Here is a 15507-nt window from a genome sequence, read left to right on the forward strand (position 1 = left end):
TCTTGCCTTAGAAGATAAAATAATTGGCTGACAGTTTAGTCTGACAGTTTGGTTTCACTTCTCCACTGATGCAGGATTCCTATTCTTATATTGCATAAATCTTAGCTCTCATAATGGTCCATACAGTGAACAGTAGACATGTGGTCTTAAAATGGTGAATGAGAAGCACTATGTATATTGACTCAATAGAAAATATGGTGATAAAACTTATGGGAAAGTGTGAAATAACAGAGGGCAAACCTGACTGCAGACTACTAGAAAATGATAACATATCAGTTTGCAAATCCTCCAGTGATTTGAAGGCACAGAGTTGAAGCCACATTTCCCATATAACTCTGGAACATCTGTCAAGGGACGAATGACAATACACCAAGAATACACAATGGTGGGAGGTTTTCACAAGGCAACACAGACCTCAGGCACCAATGTGCATCCTAGTATTTGGAAACTGACACCTCGCTCAATGAAGGAAGAAATTATAGTGAAAAAGAAGAAATGTGATGCTGAGTGAGGAGAATAATCAACAACAACAACAAAGTACAAAATACTATTAAGGGCCTTCCCTGGTGGTCCAATGGCTAAGACTCTGCACTTCCACTGCAGGGGGCCCGGGTTTGATCCCTGGTCAGGGAACTAAATTCCACATGCTGCAACTAAGAATTTGTATGCCGCAAATAAAGATCCAGAGAGCTGCAACTATGGCCTGGCGCAACTAAATAAATAAATATTAAAATAAAGTGAATGAAAGACTTGGAAGACAAGTGCTTATGTACAACCCACAAAATAAAATCAGTTACTTGTGCAATATTGCCATGAATCTACTCACATTTAAAATGTATTCAGGGATTTCCCTGGTGGTACGGTGGATAAGAATCTGCCTGCCAATGCAGAGAACATGGATTCCATCCCTGATCCGTGAGGTCTCCACATGCCTTAGACCAACTAAGCTCATGCACCACACATGGTGAGCCCATGCTCTGGAGCTCGCAAGGTGCAACTTCTGAGCCTACCTCTTCACCTATTGAAGCCTGAGTGCCTAGAGCCTGTGCTCCACAACAAGAGAAGCCACCACAATGAGAAATCCATGCACCACACTAGAGAGTAGCTCCCCACTTGCCGCAACTAGAGAAAAGCCTGCGTGGCAATGAAGACCCAGTGCAGCCAAAGATAAAGAAAGAAAAAAAAAGTATTCAAATATTTTGCATTTCACAATAAAGACTTTAATTTGTTTTTGTTTGTTAATTCTCATTTTTTGTTTCACTGTTTTTTTAATGTTTCTCTTTTAGTTTCTGTTATTTAATATTGCTATCACAGCCAATGAGTTATGCAGTGAAAATGTTTGCAATGAAAATGCCTGTGGCAAAGATGTCTACAGCCAAGATGCTTATGGCCAAAACAGACACACCAGAGAGGTGGCCCTGGGCTTCTGCTCATCCTGGAGCAGGAGCAGGTACAGTGGATACTGGTCAGGGGTCCAGACCTTCTAAGAAAGGGGGGACTAAGTCTAGGAATGATTAGACTACATTTTGGGCAAATCTGATATGTATTTAAATCGGGGGTATACCTGGAACTTTTGGTGGAGACAGGAAGAGTTAGGATTTGGCAGCTTCACAGACAAAGGACAAACTAAAACCCCACAAGTGACAGAAAAGCCAATTACATAAGGAGTGCACAGTCCTTTTGAAGTAGATTTCTGCTTTTCAGCAAGCAGTAGTGAACAGAGAGAGCCATCATAAAAGGTCTGGCCAAGAATATGCTCAAAGACCGGGCTGCTGGGGAGACTAGGAAAGGAGCCCCTCTTCAACTGTGTCCCAAATTCTGGAGTCTCCCAAAAGCCAGGGTGACTGGATAACCTCTTAAATGTCCTCTGGCCCTATAACTACCAAAGCTGAAATGTAGTTGAATTAAGAATTGAATTCTTAAGCCATAAGAAACCTGGAGGTATGGGCTGGAATCTGAAACCTGGAATCCACTTCTTTAAATAGCCTGAAATCACTCAGGAAGCCTGATATCTTGATCTTGGTACAGCCCTTGGACCACAGTTCCTTCTCTGGGTAGTTATCCACAGTGCAAGTGGTTAATTCATTAATACATACAAGAGTGCAGACTTGAATGGGTAGAGCCAACACAGCCTTTTTCTGAGTTAGCATCCAGGCACCTTCTCTTTGCCTCAGAGGAGCCAGTGTCTTTCGGGCATCCACTGGGGAGTCCCAGGGCGCTGTCTACCTGTCTGACAGAGCCAAAGCCAACTCTGGTGAGGCCGCCACGGGCAGTCCTGCTTCCCTCCGCTTGGGCAAAGCCACTTGTTTCACTTCCTCCCTGTGGTCTTTTCATTCCCTTGGGACCTTGGGCTATGGAAACTTTTCCTTCATACACATGGCTTCTCTGCCCAGGTTCTGACCCTGCAGAAATCCTCAGCAAGGAGACCCTTTACCCACCCAATAGCATGGACAGCAATGACCACAACAACCTAAGCCTCTGGCTGCTGAATGGCAGGGCCAGGATGTGGCTTCAGAAAGTAGTAGCCTTTCTGCCCCACTCTTTCTCTGGCTGCTGGGCAGTCGGTTGGCCCTGGCGAGAGAGGAGATACCCACACATGCCCTGGGTAACATTCATCATACAAATGAAGTCACTTCGTAGTGACTTCAAAATGCATTTTAATCCAGCCACAGACACTGGACTATCCTCAAACACTAGGAAGGCAGAGGTGGAAGACTGAGAGAGCAAGACAGTGCATGCATATGCCTGCACATGCACGCATGTTTGGGGTTGAGTCTATATAAGAAGATACAGAACTACTTCCTGTTTCCAGCATTGTGGCCCCAAGTCTTGATACTCTTGTTCTTTGGCTGCATGAAGTGGGGTATATAATTTTGTGTTGGGGTTTCTGTGAAACAGGGGGCTAAGAGGGCTCGGGGTTACACCAAACCTAGGTGTGAATCCTGATCCTGCCACTTGCCAGTTGTCTTACTGCAAGTTCCTTTACTCCCTGTGCCTCAGTTTCCTCATCAACATGCTGGGAATAATGAGAGTCCTTCTGCAAAGCTCTGCTGTGATTGCCAAATATGTTAACATACACAGTGCACTTAGAAAATTTCCTGGCACACAGTACATATTCAATAAATATTTGGTATTATTATTCAACAAGTGGCAGATAGCATTATTATAAATAAAATGGGGTGAGAAACTGAACAAAATCAAACCTCAGTTCTTTTGCAGCTCCAAAATCCCACAATTTTATGATTTTTTTTAATGGAAGATTCAATGGATCTTTTGAAGGAAAACACCAGTCAGAGGGAAAGAGGCCACAGAGAACCTAGGACTGTGCTGCCCACCCAAGTCCTGGACCTTGTAAGTGCAAGCCTACATGTTTTGCTTTGTGGCGAAGCCCATGTGTTTCAGGTTGGCACAAACTGGGATGGCCCCCAGCACTGTAGCCTCCTCCCTGTGAACACTGCAGAGTGAGGAGGTCAAGACTCTTTCTGTTTGGCCTGTTTTGTAGATTCTAGCTCCACCTTCAAGCTGCAGCTCCATTATGCTGAACTGTTTAGCTGGGCCATGAGGTCAGAACTAATAGGCTTCACGTGTCCATTCCACCACTGAGCTATTCTATCGGCTGCCAACAGAGTACTTCAGTGGCCATGTGGACACAAAAACTCTTGGAACTAATAAATTTAGTCAAGTTGCAGGATCAATGCACAAAAACCTGTTGTGTTTCTATACACTAATAATACTCTATCAGAAAGAGAAATTAATAAAAACAATTCCATTGACAAATTGCATCTAAATGAATAAAAAAATCTAGGGATAAATTAACCAAGAAAGAGAAAGACTTAAATATTGAAAATAACAAGACTTAAGTGAAAGAAACTGAAGAAAATGCAAATGAATAGATATTCCATGTTCATGGACTGGAAGAATTCATATTGTTAAAATGTCCATACTGAGCCCATGTGCTGCAAGTACTGAAGCCTATGTGCCCCAGAGTTCATGCTCCACAAGAGAAGCCACTACAACTTGAGAGTAGCCTCAGCTTGCCGCAACTAGAGAAAAGCCCATGAAGCAACAAAGACTCGGCACAGCCAAAAATAAATAACATAAATAAAATTATAAAGAAAATGTCCATACCAGGACTTCTTTGGTGGTCCAGTGGCTAGGACTTCATGCTCCCAATGTAGGGTGCCAGGGTTTGATCCCTGGACAGGGAACTAGATCCCACATGCTGCAACTAAGAGATCACATGCCACAACCAAGATCCTGAAAGCTGCAACAAAGACAGAAGATCTTGTGTGCTGCAACTTAAGACCCAGCACAGCCAAATAAATAAATAAAAAATAAAAATGTCCATACCACCCAAAACAATCTATCTTGCCTGGAAAATTCCGTTGACAGAGGAGCCTGGCAGGCTAAGTCCATGGGGTTGCAAAGAGTCAGACACAACTGAGTGACTGAAAATGAAAAGCAATCTACAGATTCAATGCAATCCATATCAAAATACAATGGCATTACAGAAACAGAACAAACAGTTCTAAAATTTGTATAAAACCATAAAAGAAGCTGAATAGCCAAACTAACCTTGAGAAGGAAGAACAAAGAGGGGAGGCACCATGCTCATTAATTTTAAACTATAATACAAAGCTATAGTAATTAAAGCAGTGTGGTATTAGTATAAAAATTACATAGCTCAATGGAACATAATAGAGAGCCTAGAAATAAATCCATGCATACATAGTCAATTAATTTATAACAAAGGGGCCAAGGATATACAATAGGAAATAGTCTCTTTAATAAATGGTGTTGGGGTGCTTTCCTGGTGGCTCAGTGGTAAAGAATCCACCTACCAATGCATTAGACATAGGTTTAATCCCTGGTCCAAGAAGATTCCCATATGGCTGTGGGGCAACTAAGCCTGTGCATCACAACTATTGAACCTGTGCTCTAGATCCCAGCAGCCACAACTACTGAAGTCCACACACTCTGGAGCTAGTCCTCTGCAACAAGAGAAGCCACAGCAATGAGAAGGCCTGGAACCACAACTAGAGAGTAGCCACCACTTGCGGTAACTAGAGAAAAACCCGCACAGCAATGAAGACCCAGCACAGCCAAAAGTAAGTAAAATTATTTTTAAAAAATGGTATTGGGATAACTAGACAGCAATATGCAAAAGAATGAAATGGGACCACATCTTACACCATCTACAAAAACCAACTCAGATGGATTAAAGATTTGAATGTTATTCCTGACACCACAGAACCTGCAGAAGAAAATATAGACAGTGAGCTCCTTGACATAGCTTTTGGAGATGATTTTTTTCAATCTGACACCAAAAGCAAAAGCAACAAAGGCAAAAATAAACAAATGGGAACACATCAATCTAAAAAGCTTTCCACAAGCAAAGGAAATAATCAAGAGAATAAAAAGGCAACTTCCTGAATGGGGAAAATATTTTCAAATCATATGTATATGATAATGGGTTAATGTCCAAAATATATATAGAACGCATACAACCCAATAGCAGAAAAACACATAATCTGGTTACAAAATGGACAGAGGATCTGAACAGACATTTTCAAAAGAAGACATACATATGGGCAACAGGTACATGAAAGGATGCTCTACCTCATTTATCACCAGTGAAATGCAAAGTAAAACCATAATGAGATATCAGATCTGTTAGAATGACTTATCAAAAAGATAACAAATAACAAGTGTTGGTGAGGATATGGAGATGCAGCCACTAAGGAAAACAGTATGGAGGTGCCTCAAAAAATTAAAAATAGAACTACCACATGATCCAGTAATTCTAATTCTGGGTATTTATCTGAATAAAACAAAAACACTAACTTGAAAAGATACAAGCACACTTCCCTGCAGCATTATTTACAATAGCTAAGATATGGAAACAACTCTCAGTATCCATCAATGGATAAATGGATAAAGAAACTGCAGTGTGTATATTTATACACACACACACACACACACATACACACACACACAACAGAATACTGTTCAGCATAAAAAACAATGAGGGATTTCCCTGGTAGTCCAGAGGTCAAAAATCTGTCTTGCAATGCAGGGAACATAGGTTTGACCCTTGGTCGGGGAACTAGGATCCCACATGCCATGGGGCAACCAAGTCCACAGGCTGCAACTAGAGAGTCTTTTTTTTTTAATTTTAAAAAGAATGAAATCTTGCTATTTGCAACAACATGGATGGACCTTGAGGGCATTATGCTCAGTGAAATAAATCAAAGAGAAATACCATATGATTTCTCTATGTAAGGGACTAAATATAAATATGTATACACACATATACCTCAAACTCATAAATACAGAAAACAGAGGCAAGGGGTAGGATAAATGGGTCAATTGTTTTGGGTGTTTTTTTTTTTTTAAGTTAAAAAAAAAACAGAATTAAAAAGATTAAAAAAAAAATTTTGTCCCATTGGCACTTGACTTTGTTGCAAAGCCAGGGGCAACAGGAGAAGCGTACTTGCCAAATAGGCTAGATTTTGGAAGTGAAAGTCATTGCTCAATGAGGTTCTGGGTCTTTCTTTGATGGGAACAGAATATCTGGGTTTAAAACCTCCTTTTTCAAGAGAACCAAAAGACAGGGTGTATTAGTTTTCTACTGCTGGAACAAAGTACCACAAACTTTGTGTGGTAAACTCTGTCTTAAAGCAACAGGAATTTATTCTTTCCTAGCTCAACTGGCCAGAGTTCCAAAAGCAAATGCTGGCAGGGTTGGCTCCCTATGGAAAATTTGAGGGAGACTCTGTTCCCTGTCTCTCCGTTTGTCGTGTCACCTGCCCCACTTCCATCTCTTGCCTCTGGGTTCACATGGCCTTCTTCCCTGTGTGCCTCTTTCCAAACCTTTCTCTCCTTTCTCTTGAGTTTACTGCCCACCTTAATCCAATACAACCTCATCTTAACTCAATTATTTTTGCAATGCTATTTCCAAATCAGGTCACATTCATAGGCAGGGGGTGGGTAGGGGTTTGCGCTTATTTTTTAGGGTGCACAGTTCAGTTCACTACACAGGACAAACCAGATTCAGAACACAGTGTTGAGGAGAAAAGAAAGAGAGTTTACTGTTTGACCATTGATCAAACAAGAGAAATCCCCTTTGCTCTGAGAAAAGCTAGAAAAGAACTCTAAGTGGAAACAACCAGATCCTGTCCATCTCTGCCTTCCCCATCCTGGAGTCAGTTATGGCAAATTACAGGACTATTGGGAGAATAAGCGCCTAATAATTAGTGTGCAATGAAAGATGCTCCATAAACCTTAAAAAAAAAAATCTGATTGAATCCTTCCTCACCTCATCCTCAGATGGCACTATCTCTGCCTTCCCACGGTTGATAAGTTGTGTGAGTGCATCCTCTTTGGAGCAATCTGCTCTTTGAATGTCATGCACATACCTGGTTCTGATTAATCAGAATGGGAACATGGTGAGCAACTTTTTAATTTAATTTTTCCATTTCTGATGAACTGGCAGCACAGCATGTTATTAGCTTGCACACATCCATCCTAACTCCCAATCATCCGGGAAATAATTCCAGGAGCACAAAGAAGGCTGTGAGAGTGCCGCTGGGAGGGATGCACATCTGGCACGTGCAGAAGGATTGAATCCACTGTTCACATTATTTTAGGATGCTTAACACACCCCCACTCCTGCAGGTAGCACAGAAAGTGTCTCACTTGCCATTTAGTGAAAGCAAACCAAGATGGAGCTGCGGGTCAGTGTAACAGTTGGCGGAGCTGCTGTGAGCAAGCCCGTGGCAGCAGCATGCCACCCTCACCTCTGTCCCCTCCGTGCCAGGCTTCTTGCCTGGTGTCCGACATACACTCAATCAAACAGGAAAGGAAGGTTCAGAGATGCAGTGGTTACCTCTGCAGAGGCATTCCAGGCGTTTCCAATCTGCCTGAATAACTGGAAGGCAAAAAGGCATCCCCGTGCCCAGCTCTTAGCCCATGATGGCTGAACAAAAAAACTCATGAACTTCCTACTCATCAGGAGCCTGTGAGAGGCCAGGAAGAATCTCACCTAGTATCTGCCATCGTGGTCCTTCTGTGACTGTGGCATTCCAGGCCCCTGTCAAGCAAATGAGGAGCTCCTGCAGATTCATACAACTACGGCAGCGTCTATTCAGAATCAGTGTCTGAGAGTGGATAGACCACTCTACCACACTGCCCCCTCTTCTAATAAATTAACTATTAACATTTTGGAAATGATTGAAATCATCACAGCATGAGGTTCTTTTAAATAACACACAATAGGACTTACCCCATAGTTACTATTCTCCCGGGAGAAACATTAAAACAAATTAAAAACTAGCAATTGGATCCTCTTCTCTCTCCTCTCAGTCACATAATATAGAACAAGATTTTTTTTCTAGCTTGAATATGCTGATGGGTAATTTGACAGGAGCTGTTACAATTAAAATGTGCATCTCTATGCCCCAGCAATTCCTGGGGAAACACTGCATATGTAGAGGACTGTTCTTGCAGCATAGCTGGTAATAGCAGGAGGAAAACCCCAGGATTGTAATCAACATGTCCATTCTATGCAATGAAATTCACGAGGCACAAAGCCATACACAGACTGGAAAGACAACCAAGATGAATCGTCTGGTGAATATCAAGTTGCAGAAGTCATGTATGATACCATTTATGTTCAAACATATATAGCAATATTAGTCATTTTCTATCAGTATATATATATGCAGCTACAAGTGCAAGAGAAAAGCATGCACAGACACATCACATCTCAGATGAAGAATAGCATTTACCACTAGGAGAGGAACTGGGTTTGGAAGAGTAGTAAAGGGGACTTTAACTTGTATTAATGTATTACTTACATATGGGACTTCCCTGGTGGCTTAGACTGGTAAAGTATCTGTCTACAATGTGGGAGACCTGGGTTCGATCCCTGGGTCTTACATAAAATGAAAATTACTTAAAAAAAAAAAAAAAAAAAACCCTGGGAAAATGAGAAAGTATGATTGGACTATTTTGTTTCTCATGGTGATTTTTCTCTATAAATTTATTATCTAAAATAAATTGACTTATTATCTGAGATAAAATGTAAATTAAAAGGTGTGCCCTTCAGATCTCAGGAAGGAAGGCAGATGGTGACGAGAGACTAACTGTATTATAAATATGTAAAACCACCCCACTGAAGAGGACTGGGGAGAAGGGCTGACCTAAGTAGCTTTGGAAATGAATGGAATTTGTAAGACTAAAGGAACATCAGCACTGCACTCTTACTGATAAAGCTGTTTCCTATGGAGACCTTTGTACAGATAAGTAAGGGGAGGAGGCTAGAAGAATCCATATGGTAATAGATTAGAGTTGGAGACATCAGTATGAACTCCTGTTTCTTCCTCAACATAAATATAGATGGTTACATACAGAAATGGGCTTCCCAGGTGCTGCTAGCGGTAAAGAACCTCCCTGCCAATGCAGGAGGTGCTGGAAACGTAGGTTCCATCCCTGGTGGCATGGCAACCCACTCCAGTATTCTTGCCTGGAGAATTCCATGGACAGAGGAGCCCGGTGGGCTACATTCCATAGGGTCACTTATCACACAAAAATAGAAATATCTACAGACATGTATTTATACACAGGTTAGTGTGTGTGTGTGTGTATGTGTGTATATATATATATATACTTTTTTTTTTCTTGCTCTGTCAGCTGAGAGGGCCGAGAAACAATACTTCAGTAGCAATGGATATTGGTTTCTGATATTATTCTTCAATCAAAAGAACCAGGACTCCCTGGAGAAATGGCTAATTCTAAGGAAGGAGAGCGTACTTTCTATTCCTTACGTGTGGATTTCCTTCCAAAGAGTAGTGTATATAAAAGGGGACAGTGGAGAGACCTGACAAACATACCTCAGCCGGGTGACCCAGGGCAATGTCAACAGTGCTAAACCATGATGACAGTGTGATGCTAATGATGCGAGGAAAGGGTACCTCTGTGATCTTGAGCCCCAAGACCCACAGCCCAAGTCTAATCATGAGAAAAAATACCAGACACATTTCTACAGAGAGCCTTCCTAAAACTCCCTGATTGGTACTCCTCAAAACTCCCAAGGCTGGGACTTCCCCGGTGGTCCAGCGGCTAAGACACCACACTCCCAGTGCAGGGCCCGGGCTTGATTTCTGGTCAGGAAGCTGGATCCCACATGTTGCACTGAAAGATCCTCCAAACAAAAACAACAGAAACAACTCTCAAAGTTACCGAGCAAGGAAAGCTCACAGCCAAGAGGAGCCTAAGTAGAGAGAACGTAATGTGGTGTCCTAGAACAGAAAGACATTAGAGAAGACGACGGAAATCTGGATGAACTATGGACTTTAGTGGATCAATATTAGTTCAATAATTGCAAAGTCTATCATACTAATGTAAAATGTCAATATTAGAGGAAACTGGCTGTGGGGTATGTGAGAACTCTAAATTATCTTTGCAATATTTTTAAAAGTCTAAATCTGTCCTAAAAATAAAGTCTATTGGCAAAAAAAGTGTTCTTTTAATGTACACATTCTTTCCTATTCTTTATTGAAAAAAAAAAAGTAAAAATCTAAATACAGATTTAAAATTTACAAGGTTAGATCACAGGATTTTAAACCTGAGAGATTTTAGGACTAGGAGGCCAACCACCTGAGACTATGGCCGGACTGAATTTGTAGTTTGATTGAATGGCTTGGCGTACTTGACCCCCAAGGCCCTCACAGCACTCAGTGATAGCCACTGAGGTCTTGGCAAGCCATGGGTACAGTTGGCCTAGAATGAGCATTTGTAGTCAATGTGAGCAAATTGGAGCCAGTGTTGGGTGGGGATAGGGTCACAGCAGCCTCATGTGTCGTTCTTGTCTATCTGTTTGCCCTGGTACTCATGCCATGCTGCTGGTTTAGATGTGAGCAATAACTGGTGAGCTAAATCAAGGAAGGTCTGGGGAGACCATCGCTCTTCTGCTCAAAATCCTTTAATCTCTTGGAACTGTCTGTCTCATTTACTCCCTTCCAGTCACACTAGCCTCCTAGGTATTTCTCATACCCTCCAAGCAGACTCAGCGCCTTTGCACTGTCTGTTTCCTCTGTCTGAAATGCTTTTCCCCTGGAACACCTCACAACTCACCCCCACCACTTCTTTTGGGTCACTGCTCAAATATCACAGTATCAGAGAGACCTTCATGGAGAAAATAGCAACCCCTTCAGCATCACTCTCTTCCTTCCTCGCTTGCTTAATTTTCCAAGTATTATTAATGTTGTCTATTTAGTTGCTTGTTACCTGTCATTCTCAAACAGAAGGTGATTTTGATGAGAGCAGAGACTTTACCTTTTTTTGTTTACTGTTATATCACTAATACCTAGAACAGAACTGAGTGCTCAGCAGGCTCTCAATAATCTGTTGAATAAATACGTGAATGAATGGGAGGTCTTTTTACATCAAAGTGTGGTGAATAATATGTCAATAAATAATAATAATTATAGTCACACTGCATTTCTCAGCCCCTTCTATTCTTTTTTTTTTTTTTTTTTAATAATTTTTTTGGTCACATTAGGTCTTTGTTGCTGTGCAAGGGCTTTCTCTGCAGCAAGCAGAGGCCACCCTAGTTTGTGCAGAGGCTTCAGGAGCTGCAGCACAGGGTCTCATTAGTTGGGGCTCTCGGTCCCTAGAGCACTTGAGCTCCAGTAGTTGTGGCACATGGGCTTCAGTTGCCGGCAGCATGTGGAATCTTCCTGGACAAGGGATTGAACCTGCGTCCTCTGCACCGGCAGGTAAATTCTTATCCACTGTACCACCAGAGAAGTCCAGCCTCTTCTATTCTTTAAAGCTTCAGAAAGTTAACCTTCTTCACAAACTCTTGTCTTGGTACAAAAGTATATGGCACACGTAAGTAGATTGTTCATTCCACAAATATTTATTAAGTGGGTCCTGTATGTCAAAGCACAATAGTGGCACCAGGGGTACAAAGGTGAAAAAGACCCACTTTCCAACTTCCAGGAGCTCCATTCACTCATGTACACATCTATACACCCTTCCAATCCTTTTGAGGCCCTGCTAAGGGTCAGACATTGCATGGCTAAGCAATATTAAGTATATCACGTTGTCTTTATCTCTGGATTGTTAACCTTCCTAATAGCAGACAATTGAATAATTCAGTTGTAACTCTGCCATGTACTAATTATTTGACCCTAAAAAATCATAATTCTCTGAGTATTAGTTTCCTCATCTGTAAACAAGGGTTTGAGACTCCTGGCCAGCCTGCCTCTCACCACTGCTGGGAATGTCAAATGAAATGATCCAAAAATAAACGTGCTTTCTGCACCAGGAAGGCCCAGACACATGGAAGGGATTCTCAGGCAGTAAATGCTAAAAACAAAGCTAAAACCCAAACAAACAAAACAAAAAAACCCTCAAACTGAACCCTTCACTCAAATCACTTTTCAGTGGGCCCCACAGCCTGAGCAGCTGCTGTGGCTGGAGAGGCCAACCTGCCATCACTCAAAAATTCCATGGTTAAACAAAAGTCAGAAGAGGCAGTCTGACTCCTGTTAAGGTAATCCTTTGCAGATTAAGTAGACCATCAGTAATCTTTGGTTAACATCCGAATCAAGTATGTCCCAGCTCTTCCCACTCTTGGCCCCTCCAGCTGGTGGTCTGTTGTCTATTGTGTGCTGTTCTGAAGCTTTGGCAGCCCTCAGTCTTCTTTTATATTTTTAAAAAAATATCTTGACTTGGCTGGCTCTGGAGTTTCTTAGAAGATGGAAAGGAAGAAAGAAAGTGAAGTCACTCAGTCATGTCTGACTCTTTGTGACCCCATGGATTGTAGCCTACCACGCTTCTCCATCCATGGGATTTTCCAGGCAAGAGTACTGGAGTGGGTTGCCATTTCCTTCTCCAGGGGATCTTCCTGACCCAGGGATCGAACCTGGGTCTCCTGCATTGTAGGCAGACGCTTTTACCGTCTGAGCCACCAGGGAAGATGGAGCTTGTTAGTAAATGAAAGTGATTCTTAAATGTTGATTTATAAACATCAGTGACCAGGCCAGGTCCTTTTCAAAGGGAAAATATTTTAAGTCTTCCAAAGTCTAATCAAAGTGAATAAGCAGAGAGATGGGGGTGGAGTGGGAAGGAAAGGAGAGAATACGAGACAAAGTAAGGAGGTGACGGAGCAAGCAGAGAGGATACATGTGAGCCACGACTGGATTTCTCCATTGCTCTGGAATCTCCTACTCTCATATTTATGTTCTCTCTTCCTGATGGGGTACATGACATTGTCAGCATTAACTGAAAAGGTGGAAGCTTTCAGACAGAGCTGGCAAATTTATTCTATGGAAACAAAGACTTGCCCTTCCTCTGTGATCTCACCTATGAAGACTAAAACAGTTTCAAATTAAATACCTTGAATACATTCTATTTTCCTTAGCCTCTTTCCCACTAGACCCCCATGTCCTGTGGGATCTGCTGACTCTCGTTTGAGAGTGCTTTATCTGAGCCAGACACAGTGCTGAGCACTGCGATTTGTTGTTGTTTAGTTGCTCAGTTGTGTCTGACTCTTTGTGACTCCATGGACTGCAGCATGCAAGGCTCCCTAACTCCTGGAGTTTGCTCAAACTCATGTCCATTGAGTTGATGATGCCATCTAACCATCTCATCCTGGTGCCCCCTTCTCTTCCTGCCCTCAATCATTCCCAGCACCAGGGTCTTTTCCAATGAGTTGGCTCTTCGGATCAGGTGGCCAAAGTATTGGAGCTTCAGCTTCAGCATCAGTCCTTCCAATTAACATTCAAGGTTGTAATAGGCCCCACAGTACATACACACAGTACGCTAGCAGTGCATCATGGGACCTTTTGAAGGAGGGTGCCACTACCTTCATTAGTCCACCTTAGTTTGGCCCCAGGTAAATGACAGGGAGGGAGCACAGCTCCACCCATCAACAGAAAATTGGATTAAAGATTTACTGAGCATGACCCCCCCCCACCCCCATCAGAAAAGACCCAGTTTTCCCCTCAGTTAGTCTCTCCCATCAGGAAGCTTCTATACGCCTCTTATCCTTCTCCAGCAGAGGGCAGACAGACTGAAAACCACAATCACAGAAAACTAACCAATCTGATCACATGGATTGGTGATCAGATTGGTTGTCTAACTCAATGAAACTATGAGCCATGCTGTGTAGGGCCACCTAAGATGGACGGGTCATGGTGGGGAGGTCTGACAGAATGTGGTCCACTGGAGAAGGGAATGGCAAACCTTTCAGTATTCTTGCCTTGAAAACCCCGTAAACAGTATGAAAAGGCAAAAAGATAGGACACTGAAAGATGAACTTCCCAAGTCAGTAAGTGCCCAATATGCTACTGGAGATCAGTGGAGAAATAATTCCAGAAAGAATGAAGAGACGGAGCCAAAGCAAAAACAACACCCAGTTGTGGATGTGACGTAATAGAAGCAAAGTTCGATGCTGTAAAGAGCAATATTGCATAGGAATCTGGAATGTTAAGTCCATGAATCAAGGCAAATTGGAAGTGGTCAAACAGGAGATGGCAAGAGTGAATGTCGACATTTCAGGAATCAGCGAACTAAAATAGACTGGAATGGGTGAATTTAACTCAGATGACCATTATATCTACTACTGTGGGCAAGAATTCCTTAGAAGAAATGGAGCAGCCATCATAGTCAACAAAAGAGTCCAAAACGCAGTACTTGGATGCAATCTCAAAAATGACAGAATGATTTATCTCTGTTCATTTCCAAGGCAAACCATTCACTATCACAGCAATCCAAGTCTATGCCCTGACCAGTAATGATGAAGAAGCTGAAGTTGAATGATTCTGTAAGACCTACAAGACCTTCTAGCACTAACACCCCCAAAGATGTCCTTTTCATTATAGGGGACTGGAATGCAAAAGTAGGAAGTCAAGAAATACCTGGAATAACGGGCAAATTTGGCCTTGGAATACAGAATGAAGCAGGGCAAAGGCTAATAGAGTTTTGCCAAGAGAACGCACTGGTCATAGCAAACACCCTTTTCCAACAACACAAGAGAAGACTCTACACATGGACATCACCAGGTGGTCAATATCGAAATCAGATTCATTATATTCTTTGCAGCTGAAGATAGAGAAGCTCTATACAATCAGCAAAAACAAGACCTAGAGCTGACTGTGGCTCAGATCACGAACTCCTTATTGCCAAATTCAAACTTAAATTGAAGAAAGTAGGGAAAACCACTGGACCATTCAGGTATGACCTAAATCAAACCCCTTACAGTCATACAGTGGAAGTGACAAATAGATTCAAGGGATTAGATATGATAGACAGAGTGCCTGAAGAACTATGGACAGAGGTTTGTGACACTGTACAGGAGACAAGAATCAAGACCATCCCCAAGAAAAAGAAATGCAAAAAAGCAAAATGGCTGTCTGAGGAGGCCTTACAAATAGCTGTGAAAAGAAGAGAAGTGAAAAGCAAAGGAGAAAGGGAAAGATATACCCATCTGAATAC

General features: G+C 42.1%; 1 protein-coding gene and 2 non-coding genes across 12 annotated transcripts in view; 1 reads left to right on the plus strand and 2 right to left on the minus strand.

The window, feature by feature from the left end:
• The window catches only part of ATXN7L1 (ataxin 7 like 1), a 388443-nt gene that overhangs the window by 90091 nt on the left and 282845 nt on the right, over positions 1 to 15507 (minus strand). The window lies entirely within an intron of this gene.
• On the plus strand, positions 561 to 633 carry TRNAG-UCC. The gene has a single exon. It is a non-coding gene; the product is annotated as a tRNA-Gly (tRNA).
• TRNAC-ACA lies at positions 12913 to 12986 on the minus strand. The gene has a single exon. It is a non-coding gene; the product is annotated as a tRNA-Cys (tRNA).

Source organism: Bubalus bubalis, chromosome 8, assembly GCF_019923935.1.
Source record: "Bubalus bubalis isolate 160015118507 breed Murrah chromosome 8, NDDB_SH_1, whole genome shotgun sequence".
In the NCBI taxonomy this organism is placed as follows: domain Eukaryota; kingdom Metazoa; phylum Chordata; class Mammalia; order Artiodactyla; family Bovidae; genus Bubalus; species Bubalus bubalis.